Source organism: Nannospalax galili, unplaced genomic scaffold, assembly GCF_000622305.1.
Source record: "Nannospalax galili isolate Female #2095 unplaced genomic scaffold, S.galili_v1.0 scaffold751, whole genome shotgun sequence".
Lineage (NCBI taxonomy): Eukaryota > Metazoa > Chordata > Mammalia > Rodentia > Spalacidae > Nannospalax > Nannospalax galili.
In genome coordinates this window covers 3,188,474-3,199,075 of record NW_008331125.1, presented here as the reverse complement: position 1 = coordinate 3,199,075, position 10,602 = coordinate 3,188,474, and the positions used below count along the sequence as shown (strand labels likewise).

At 38.9% G+C, this 10,602-nt stretch overlaps 1 protein-coding gene across 3 annotated transcripts in view; it reads left to right on the top strand.

Moving 5' to 3' along the window:
- Positions 1 to 10,602, top strand: part of Ipo11 (importin 11) — a 232,719-nt gene that overhangs the window by 189,830 nt on the left and 32,287 nt on the right. The window lies entirely within an intron of this gene.

The following is a 10,602-nucleotide window of genomic DNA, read 5'->3' as shown; positions in this document are numbered from 1 at the left end:
TTTATTTTATTTATTTATTTATTTATTTATTTATATATATATTTATATATATATATATATGATACATAAGAATAAGAAGGGGAGGAAGGAGGCTTCAGGAATGCTATGAAGAAGGGTTCCAGAGGGAGTGGGAAGGGGATAAGAGGAGAACGGGGTAGGGTATGGTCAAAATGCATTATATACACATCTGAAATTATCAAAGAATAACATACAATAATTTTAAACAAGTTCCAAATATAGTTTAACATAAATTCATTTTTTAAGGAGTTGTAAGTATGGTCCTTTTTTTCAAACTAAAAAGCTCATCTACCCTTCAGGCAAGTAATGAGGGAAGCATGATGAATAATGATAATAGCACTCACATACACAAATTTGAATTTTTAAATTAATCGTTGTATCTTTTGGGGTTACTATTGTTATACCTTTTCTTTTACTAGTGTATTAGTAAAGGTCCTGTTACATGTAAGGATAAGCTAGCTTTCATGAGATTCTGGGCTGCTTGACTTCTCACTAATACAGCAAGATTGCTTTTTTTGCATTGGGTAAAGCCATTTATAACAAATGGGAAAGATTGCTATTTAAGTCAGGTTTTGTTGAAAAATATTGAAGGTAGATACATGTGGGATCTTATTAAACCTAAAAATGTGTCTGACATGTTACCTAGCTTTTGAAGAATTACTATGAAATGGAAATATCAGAGTTTTGTGATTATAACATAGAAATGAGAAACCATTCATGCATGTGGGGAATTTGCTTTTAAAGTTATCAACAATTGTTAACAATAAGACTTCAATGATACATGGACCATACGTACTGTTTATATATGGTATGTGGCACAGTTTGAGATAGTCAAATCTGTAGGACTTGTGCAGATATTCTTGTCCTGTTTGGAGTATATCATTTAGTTGAGTGGAAGAACTTGTTTAACAGCATAATGAAAGCAATAGTAATGAGTGGAAACTGTTTTGGGCAGAATGGAAAGCAAAATTCTAGGTTGCATTATAACAGACGGTTAGAGAAAGAAAAGGCATTGTGTGTTCGACTTGTAGACTAGCCTACAGCCCATGTGCCTTTTGTATCCCAGGAAAGTTCTGAATGCAGCCCAACACATTTGTAGATAACAACATCATGTCCCAATATCAAAACATTGGGCACCGCAGTTTGAGTCTTCAGATTAGGATAAGTGATACAAGAAGTGGAACAAAACTATCATGTGCTTTAAACTGGAAGAGATGAATTTGGAAATTGTTAGAAATATAGTTTAGAAATTATCTAATGAAGTGTTATCATATTTAAAAACAGGCAACCAAAGCTTAGAAAAGCACAGTGATGCAGCAAATGTTTGGTAGAGAGAATACAGGAAAGTTCTTATTCAATATGCCAAGCTCAGTGTGAAGAAAAACTTTTGGTTTGGAAGGAAAAATGTCAGAAGGAAAATGAACTGAGTAGGAGATGGTTATTGAAATCCCAATTGATGAGCCAATAAGTAGGTAAAGAGTGTTTGCTGCATGAGTGTCACTACCTGAGTTGAATCCCTGGAACCCACAGTAGAAATTTAAAAAGTGAAAAAAGAAATCCAGATTAAAAAGAAACCTAGCTATGGAAGCCAGTGTTCTTGGGGAGCTAGAACACATCACTTACTTCTGCTTTGTTTCTTCCACAGAGCTGTCTGACAGTTTTTATCCTAGGGTGGTATTTGTCATATGGAAGTGTAGTGAGGAGCAAGTTACCTGACTTGTCTGGGGTGATAAATCTTCCTATTCTGTACTTCTAGGACTTGCATAGTTCTATAAATTACAGCCCATAAAACTATAGTACATAGTTAAACTTTCAGAAAAGTTTGAATGAAAAGCACAAAATATTTACTTAAGTGGCTAACTTGGCTTCCCGCTTTCTCGTGTTTATTTGAATGGTTTATTGAAAGGAAGCTAATCTTTCTGGTTCTGTTGGATATTTATTATAATACTAGTTGTGAATGAATTAGACAAGAGAAGAAAACATTTTTCACTTGCATAAGTAATGTATATGTTAGAGTTCTCCACATGAACTGAACCAGTAAATAGAACTGTAATGCACTAGTTGCTCTTGCAGAAAACCCAGGTTCAAGTCCCACCACCCTCATGGTGGCCAACACTGTTCATAAACTCCAGTTCCAGAGGATCTGTTGTCGTCTTCTGACCTCTGTGGACATTAATTCCATCACATGGGTGTACTTATATACGTACAGGCAGTACACTCAATAGACATAAAAATAAATTGGTAAAATATTTAAAAAAGAAAGAGATTGGCTCATCTGATTACAGATGCCTTGACGTCCATGGTCTGCAGTGCAAGCTGGAGACTCGGCAGAGCTGATAGAGTTCTAATGCAGGTTTAAAGGCAGAAAAGTGTAGTGTCCCAGCTTGAAAGCAGACAGAATGAGTTCTCCGACTCAGCATTTTTCTAGGCTTTTGGTGGGTTGTCTGAGTCCCAATACATGTAGAGAGGACATTCTGCTTTGCCTATGATTAAGAAGCTAGTCTTGAGAAGCAGCTATAAGCATACCCCAACTAATTTTATCAGTACCTGGGCACCTGGTGGCCCAGTTAGGTTGACACATAAAACATCACACTAAAGAACCTTTGTTGACAGATCTTATTCACATTTTAGGCCAGGTACTGTGTGTAAGGAGGCAACAGAGTCTCTCCAGAAAGCCCTCAGGACCTATAGAAGGGGATGGAGACCAGTGGAGCAATGCTAGAAGCAGGAGGAAGGATTCCAAGCAACTTTGCTTTAGATTGGCTTTTGCTGTGCTGAGGATTAAAGCCTGTGCCTTACACAAGGTAGACAAATGCTCTGCCAGAGTTACATCTCCAGCAAAAGTAACTTCTGAGAGTTTGTAGTGTATTAGAGCCAACTAGTTGAATAAAGTGTGAAATATACTGGTAATTTTAAATATGGAAGTGACATGGTTAGGTTTATAATTTAGATTCATACGAAATTGAGAACCTATCATACCAGAGGCAGGAAAACCATTTAGATAAGTATTTCAAGTAACAGTATCTTGGTGAGCACTGATGTGTTTGAGATAAATTTTGAAGGGAAGATTGGCAGGAATGATGACGAAGAGGAGTAGCCAAGGAGGTTGAAAGGCATTTATGTCGGGGCTGGAGAGAGGCTCAGTGGTTAAGAGCATTGACTGCTCTTGCAGAGGATCTGGGTTCGGTTCCTAGCATCCACATGGCAGCTAACAACTGTCCATAACTCCAGTTCCAGAGGGTCTAATGTCATCTTCACACCTCCTCAGGCATGACAGGACATGGGTGTACTTACATGCCTGCCGACAATACACTTTATACACATAAAATAAAATAAATATTAAAAAAGAAGGGCATAGGCTGGGCATGGTGGTGCATGCCTTTAATTCCAGCACTGGGAGGCAGAGGCAGGTGGATCTCTGTGAGTTTGAGGCCAGCCTGGTCTACAGAGCAGGTTCCAGGCCAGCTGGGGCTGCAGGGAGACCCCGTCTTCCAAAAAAAAACATAAAAAGAAAAAAAGAAAGAAAGATATTTATAATCTGAGTGATGTGCAAGTAATTTTTTAAAATTGTGCTATTCCTAGTCTATATTTGTTTTTGTAGCTTAATGTGTCCTCATTTGTGTAGGAATTTTAAAATTTTAATATATTCGGTGGGGGGTTAGCAGTGAATTTTTATATGCACTTTTAATGATGCCTGTAGAAAGTTTTGTTCTGGCTAGGTGTGGTGGCACACACCTTTAATCCCAGCACTCTGGAGGCTGAGATCATGGCCAGCCTGGTCTACATGTTGAGTTCCAGGCCAGAAAACGGCTACATAGTAAGACTATGTCTCAAAAAATGAACAAATAAAAAACCTCCCAAAAGTTTCTCTTCCAAGATAGTTAATGGTTGGCTATTATTAATTTTGACACTAACATTTCTTGAGACTGGAAATAAATCCTGTTAGAATGAAAATAAATCCCTTTGGAAGAGTTTGCTTTGAGAGTTCATGAATCTGGTCTGTTTGTTATTTAGTTAGTTAGAGTTCATTAAGACTAGAGATATGCCTGCCACTTTTCTCGTTAACATGCTTTCCTTCTTTTTCCTTACATAATTTTGTTTTCAGAAATATTAGGGAAAGAAATTGATAACCTGTTGTTAAAATTTGGGAAGTAGACATTTGGTCAGAGGGACATACAGGACAGTTTTTGCTCCTTGCCCTCCTAGGTCGACTAGTTCCAGGGGACTATGAGCATCTCCCAAAATGTCCTGTAATTGTGGTGGGTCACCTGTCCTTTTGATCAAGGAGGCCGAGGAGACCTCATGAGATGGACTTGAACCAGTGTCCAGTCTACAAAGAGGAGGGTCAACACAGAGGAATCATTTCCTCTATGCTGCCAAGCGAAGCCAGCCATGGTCGAGTAGGACCTTTGACTTATTTTCACATAGACGAAACTGGTAAAAAGAGCCAGAGGTTCCGCCCAAGCCCATGTGACCCCTGAGGAACAGATCCTCAAACAACCTTAAGAGTAAAAATAAATTGGTTTATCTGGGCCAAATGTATGGCCTTAAACACCCAAAAGGAAAGTACAACCAAGATTAAAGGGGCCAATATAATTTTTTAAGAGTCCATATGTATAGCCAAAGGCTACATAACAAGCAACAATGCCAGATAGGAGATACCTTCTTTTGATTTGTTGGCCAGGGTTGCCCAAGGGGCTCCCAGATAGTAACCCAGCATAGAACTGGGAAAATGAGCACTAGACCCCAGTATTTTCTAAAGGAATATTGACAACTGATTGCTGCTAGATGAGGAACAGCTGACCTTCCTTAAAAAAAGACCTCTAGATAGGCTGACTAGATTTCACCAGATGGACAAGTAATGGGAAAAGACTGGGGGTGCTGACATCACAGCAGACAGTAGCAGGGATAACAGAGTATAAGGGCTCTAGTGAGGGGAGGGAGGCTATGGGAGGGTGCCATATGGGAAGTGGGTGTACAGTTGAGTAAGATGGTTTGGGATGTTCTGTGTGATATATACACACACAAAAAATCAAAAAATTAAAAAAAATAATTATATTTAAGGAGGAAGCATAAAAGGTTACATCATGTTAATTAGTAGAGGTGATAACATTACCATTGAAATCTACCCGATGACTTTATAGACATACACAGGTCCCAAGGATCCAAGTGCAACCGATTATGACTAGTAATAATCAGATACATACAGATTAGAGATGCATGCACCAACATGTACTCTTGTTCTGGAAAACGTTATTGAATATGTCAGTGCTGTTGTAATGAAATGCTTCTTCTAAGTATGCAGTTTATTAATTCAACAGCGAACCTAAAAATTTTATAGCCACTTTTGAAAGAGCTATATTTTTGCTCTGGAAATTGTTACTGAGTATGTTAAAGCTGTAATGAAATGCTTCTTCTAAAAAAATTTTTTTTTTTAATTTGGCAAGTAAAAAGAAAGTATTTAGCCAGGATTTTAGGAAGCCTAGCGGCAATAAAACTGATTAGAAAAGTACTTATAAATTGTTCCTTCTTTTATCCCTGTTGAATACAACATACAACTGTAAAGAACGTAGTCCCATTTAAAACAAGTAAAGTTTGGTCTTTGTAATGATTTTTTTCTTCATTTGATTCGTCGGTCCCACTAGATGGCCCTTCAGAAGGGGAAAAGGAAGACTAGAAAACAGCAACAACAGCAAAAGAGAAACAGAACTCCATTCCTGGTTCAGCTGTTATCACTTCATGTTACATGGCTTATATAGGTCTTCAGTAACCTCTTTGGAATTATATCTCCAGCTTCCCCTCCTCATCCATGCTTCCTATACACAGTAAAACTGAAAGCCCAGTTTCTCACTGAATCAAGTTGTTGGTCCTGTTGGGTGCCAACCCTCAATCTACAGCACTGGCCCTTTCTCATCTTCTTGGACGTCATTCACTAGACATGCCACCTGCCATTAGGCACATGGATTGGCACAGAATTTCTTACCCTTCGTGTATCAGGCTTTTGGCCTTGCCCTTATTGACAAATACCTGCCTCTAGAATTATTAGCAGAAGAATTCATTGCATCTGTGCTCTGTTCCTTCATCGCACCTTTTCTGTATTACTAATATATAGCACTTAGTTGATTATATTCAGACCATTAAAGGATTTGAGATATCACAGAAGAAAACACATACTTCTTATAACGACAAGCTATAAACATAAGTTTAGATGAATTTAAACACCAAGCCTTCACTTTGGGAACCTGTCAGTGCAAAAAGAAACATTAAGGAACTACATGGTTTTTATTTTCAAGTAGAAGGAAGTAGGTTTCTCAGGAGATGAAGACTGTTTCCTATGATATTTATATGGGACTATAACAGGACTTTAACAGTTATCAGTTAACTCTGGCAGCAGTATGACTGTAGGTAAATGGTTCTAGGGTTAGTCGATGTGGCCTTGCCAACAGCATCACAGACTCAAATTCTTTTTACTCTACTCCTCAACACATTAGTCTGTTCTGCAGGCTTCTTTCCCTGTGGACAAAAAGCACCTTCAAGGATTCTATGACAGTGCCAGTGGCAGACAAGTAATCTCTTTTCTGTGTCTTTTTTAAAATCAAGGCAAACCTTTTCCTAGAAATCATTTCACACATTTTTCCCTCTTATCTAATGGATCTAATTTTTACACATGACCCTCTTCAAGCTGTCATTGACTAGGGGAATAGGATTGCCATGATTGTTTATTGCATGCTGACTCTGGGACTGGGACCAGCCTTTTCAGAAGTACATAGTGGCATGGAAGTAGAGGGAATCTGGACAGAGCAGGGTTCTGTGAAGAAGAATCAGGGCTGGAGGATGGTTCAGTCATTGAGTTCTTGCCTAGCATGCTTGCAACTCTGGGTTCCACCTCCAGTTCTTCAGCAAGCAAAACAAAAGGGAAGGGAGATTATGTAAGGAACCAAAGTGTCCACTATAGAGACCAGCTGAGTAACGTTACCAGTTCAGCTTTATGTGAAGTAATCAATAAGTGCATCTTTATGTCAGCCTACATGAAAGTCGGGTCTGTAGCATTTAAGACAAATCATTGTTGAAATCAGTATCATGGTCAAGAGAGGTGTAAGTAGGAAGCACCTTCAGTAATTTGGCCTAATATAAGGCTATAGTTAGCAAATGTTTATCTTTCCATCTATTCCTGTCTGCTCCTGCCAACATCATCATCAGCATTGTGGAGAAATGCAGATTCTCAGGCCTACTTAATCAGAAACTTGGGGGGTGGCACCCAGCAGTCTGTGCTGTGAGAACACCCTCTAGGCAGTCAGATGTAAGCTCAAGTCAGTATTAAGATGGCCTTTGCCACCAGCTTTCTGACCCCTGTTCCTGAAGAGCTTCATAGAATTAGACAAGGCTTTTCTTCAGACTGTTCCCCTGGGTCAAATTTGAAGCATCCTTATTTGGTACTGTAAAATACAGAAGAGTTCATTTGGGCCAGGAAAAGTATGAGGGACAGTTAGTGAATGTAGATTCACCCTTTCTCAGTTGTCAAATAACAGAATTGTTGTGAGGTGTTTCACCAGAGAAGACCACTCAGACAAAGTTTTGCCAAATGAGTCTTTTATTACCTGGCCGTCAACTACACAATGGTGTTGGAACCCAAGTGCAGTGCCCTGTTGGTGTTAGGGTAAGCTTTTATGCAGAAGAACTACATTGGGGTGAGAAGTTTAAGTTTCCAAGCTCTTCCATAGCTTAGGGGTGGAGAGCTCCCTAACAATTCCTATTTTGCAAAAGCAAGCCAAGCATACAGTACAGAAGCCATAAATCTGTGGTTCGCAGGAACAACCAAGGATATGCTGACCTGTTCTCATGGCAACTAGTGGCCTATTGATGTGCTTGCAGCTGAGCCACACCTCTCTGTTCCCATACCCTGGGCCTTTTGGTTTCAGAGGCTAGATTCAGCCTTGACTTCAATATGGCATAAATATGGTCAAAAAGATACCTTATCACTGAATTACTTAGGACACAGTTTTTATAGATTACACAAAACTTGTTACTTCAGGTGTGTTTTAAATTAAACAGCAAGAGTTTGAGGATTTCATATTTCTTGGCAACATTTGTTAGTTGTGTTTGGCTTGTCATTGGTGAAGGCTTGGATTTAGCACGAATATCTGGGAGGTTTTCAGTGTTTTCTGCACAGGCGTAGAATGGTGGAGTGGCTGTGTAATTCACATGGCAGTCATTAGTATTTTAAACTACTTGTGTTACTATTTTATTGGTATTACCATTGTTACATTCAAAACCTCCACACATTTTAGCTTATGAGGAATCTTTTCTCATGTGCCTTTCTATTACAATGTGACTTCTTACCATTGATCTTTGTTAACAAAGTAAGATTTGAGCTTTTTCTTCAGAAGGTAGTTTCAGCTTTGTGCTTTTCAGTAACATTTTTTGGTTTGGTTTGGTTTTGAAGCTGGGAGGTAGCTTGGTGGTAAAGTACTTACCTGGCTTCAGTCCCGATGGTTGGCAGCTGGGGGTGATATTATTTCTCACTTTTCTCAGACACAAATGAGTATAACTTGCAGACTTGTAAAACAAACATAGTCTGTTCTTTGGGTAGTTTTTGGTCATTAGAAGAAAGGGAAAACACATACACACACAATACTGATAAAATATATAAGGGCTGGGAGTAGAGCTCAGTGATAGAACACTTGCCTAATGCATTAGAGGCTCTAGATTCAGTTCCCAGCATCACATTTGTGCTGGATAACTTTTATTGTTAACCTGACACCCCTTGGTAGAGGGAATCTCAATTGGGGAGTTACCTCCATTGGACTGACCTGTAGCCATGTCTCTGGGGCATTTAATTGGTTGTTGAGTGAAAAAGGAGGGCCCTGCTCACTGTGGGTGGTGCTACCCCTGGGCAGGTGGCCCTGTGTTGTATAAGAAAGCAGGTTGAGTAGGGGCCAAGGATCAAGCCAGTAAGCAGTGTTCCTCCATGGTTTGTACTTCAGCTCCTGCCTCCAGGTTCTTGTCCTGTGTTCCTCTCTTGGACTCTCTTAAGCCCTGTGACCGCAGTAAGCCAACAAATCCTTTCCTCCCCAAGTTTGTATTGGTCAGTGTTTTGTCATAGCAATTGAAGATATCGACATTCATATTCATTCTCTCTCTCTCTCCTCTCTTCTCTCTCTTCTCTCCTCTCTCTGTCTTTGCGTGTGTGTGTAATCCATTAAATCTTTAGCATCAAAGAAGGGAGAACAGAACATTTTTACTGTGTAAGTGTGTAAGTCTGTTAACAGGCTTTGTGGTACATTAGATGGCAAAGCAAAGTGCTATAGAGGCTTATTAATTGCAGTTAGAATTTTATTTTACATGTATGATTGTATTGCCTGCGTGTGTGTAAGTGCACCCATGTCATGCAGTGCCTGCAGAGGTCAGAAGGCAGCATTGGATCCCCTGGAACTGGAGTTACAGACAGTTGTTAGCTGTCATTTGGGTGCTGAGAACTGAACCCAGGCCCTCTGCAAGAGCAGCCAGTGCTCTTAACTCCTGGGCTATCTCTCCAGCCCAGTTTAATGTATTTTCTTATTTAGTGCTAGAGTCTGTTGGCCAGCAACTTGTGCTTTGCTATATTGTATCTCACAGTGGACAAAAGCATTGCAGCTTTGAGAGATCAAGCCCATGAAATAAGTTAGGGGCTAAGCACTTTCTGGTTTTCAGGATTGCACCAGTATGCACAGACTAGAGATGCAGTTATTCCAAAAGAATAAAACTGAAGGACACTTTGATCTACTGTGAAAGTAAGCCTGATTGAGTTTCTGATGTTAGCAGCTGGCCTTGACCCTAAATTAAAAATTGTTTAAATAGTTGAATATGAAATTGTCCTTCATCTAGACACTATAAAACATAGAAAAACCAAACCTTCGTTGTCATAGTTTATTGGTTAGGAACATGACTCTGATAATTTGCTGAATTCTTCTGTTCTAAATTTGGAAACAGTGTTCGTTCCATCAACGGTGATTCACTAGACGTTATCAGTTTTTGGTTTCTATATGGAGTGTCGTTTGAACAAGAAACTATGTTTATATTATCTCTGCTAATGGTGAAGTGCAATGGTGCAGATAATCAAAATAAAATGATTTCTAACTGTCCTGAGGGTTCTGGTGCCATCAGGGAAAAGCTTTTTATAGCAGTTATATCATTCGGAGCATGAAGTAGATTGTTTCATAATCAGTCTTTTTCTAATGATGCGTCTATTTAAATTATTACATGTATATTCTACAGATAGGTGAATATTGGGGGAAAGTTGTTTTAAGTGTTTGTAAATTCTTGATTTTTTTTTAAAGAAAGAAATCATAAACGTTACTTTGTCAAATACTGATATTTGATTTAAGAGTTGCCTCTATAAGTAAATTTCATTTACTGTTTTTATCCTGAGATAGTTCTTATGTAGCCCACATTAATCTTGGAATCCTGATCCTCCTATTTCATTCTCCCAAGTGCTGGGACTGTATATAAACCACCATGCCTGGTGTTACAATCTACCATATTAAATGCCCAAGTAAAATGCTTTAATTAAAATTTTTTTTGTTATTTTTATTTTACGTGTATGCG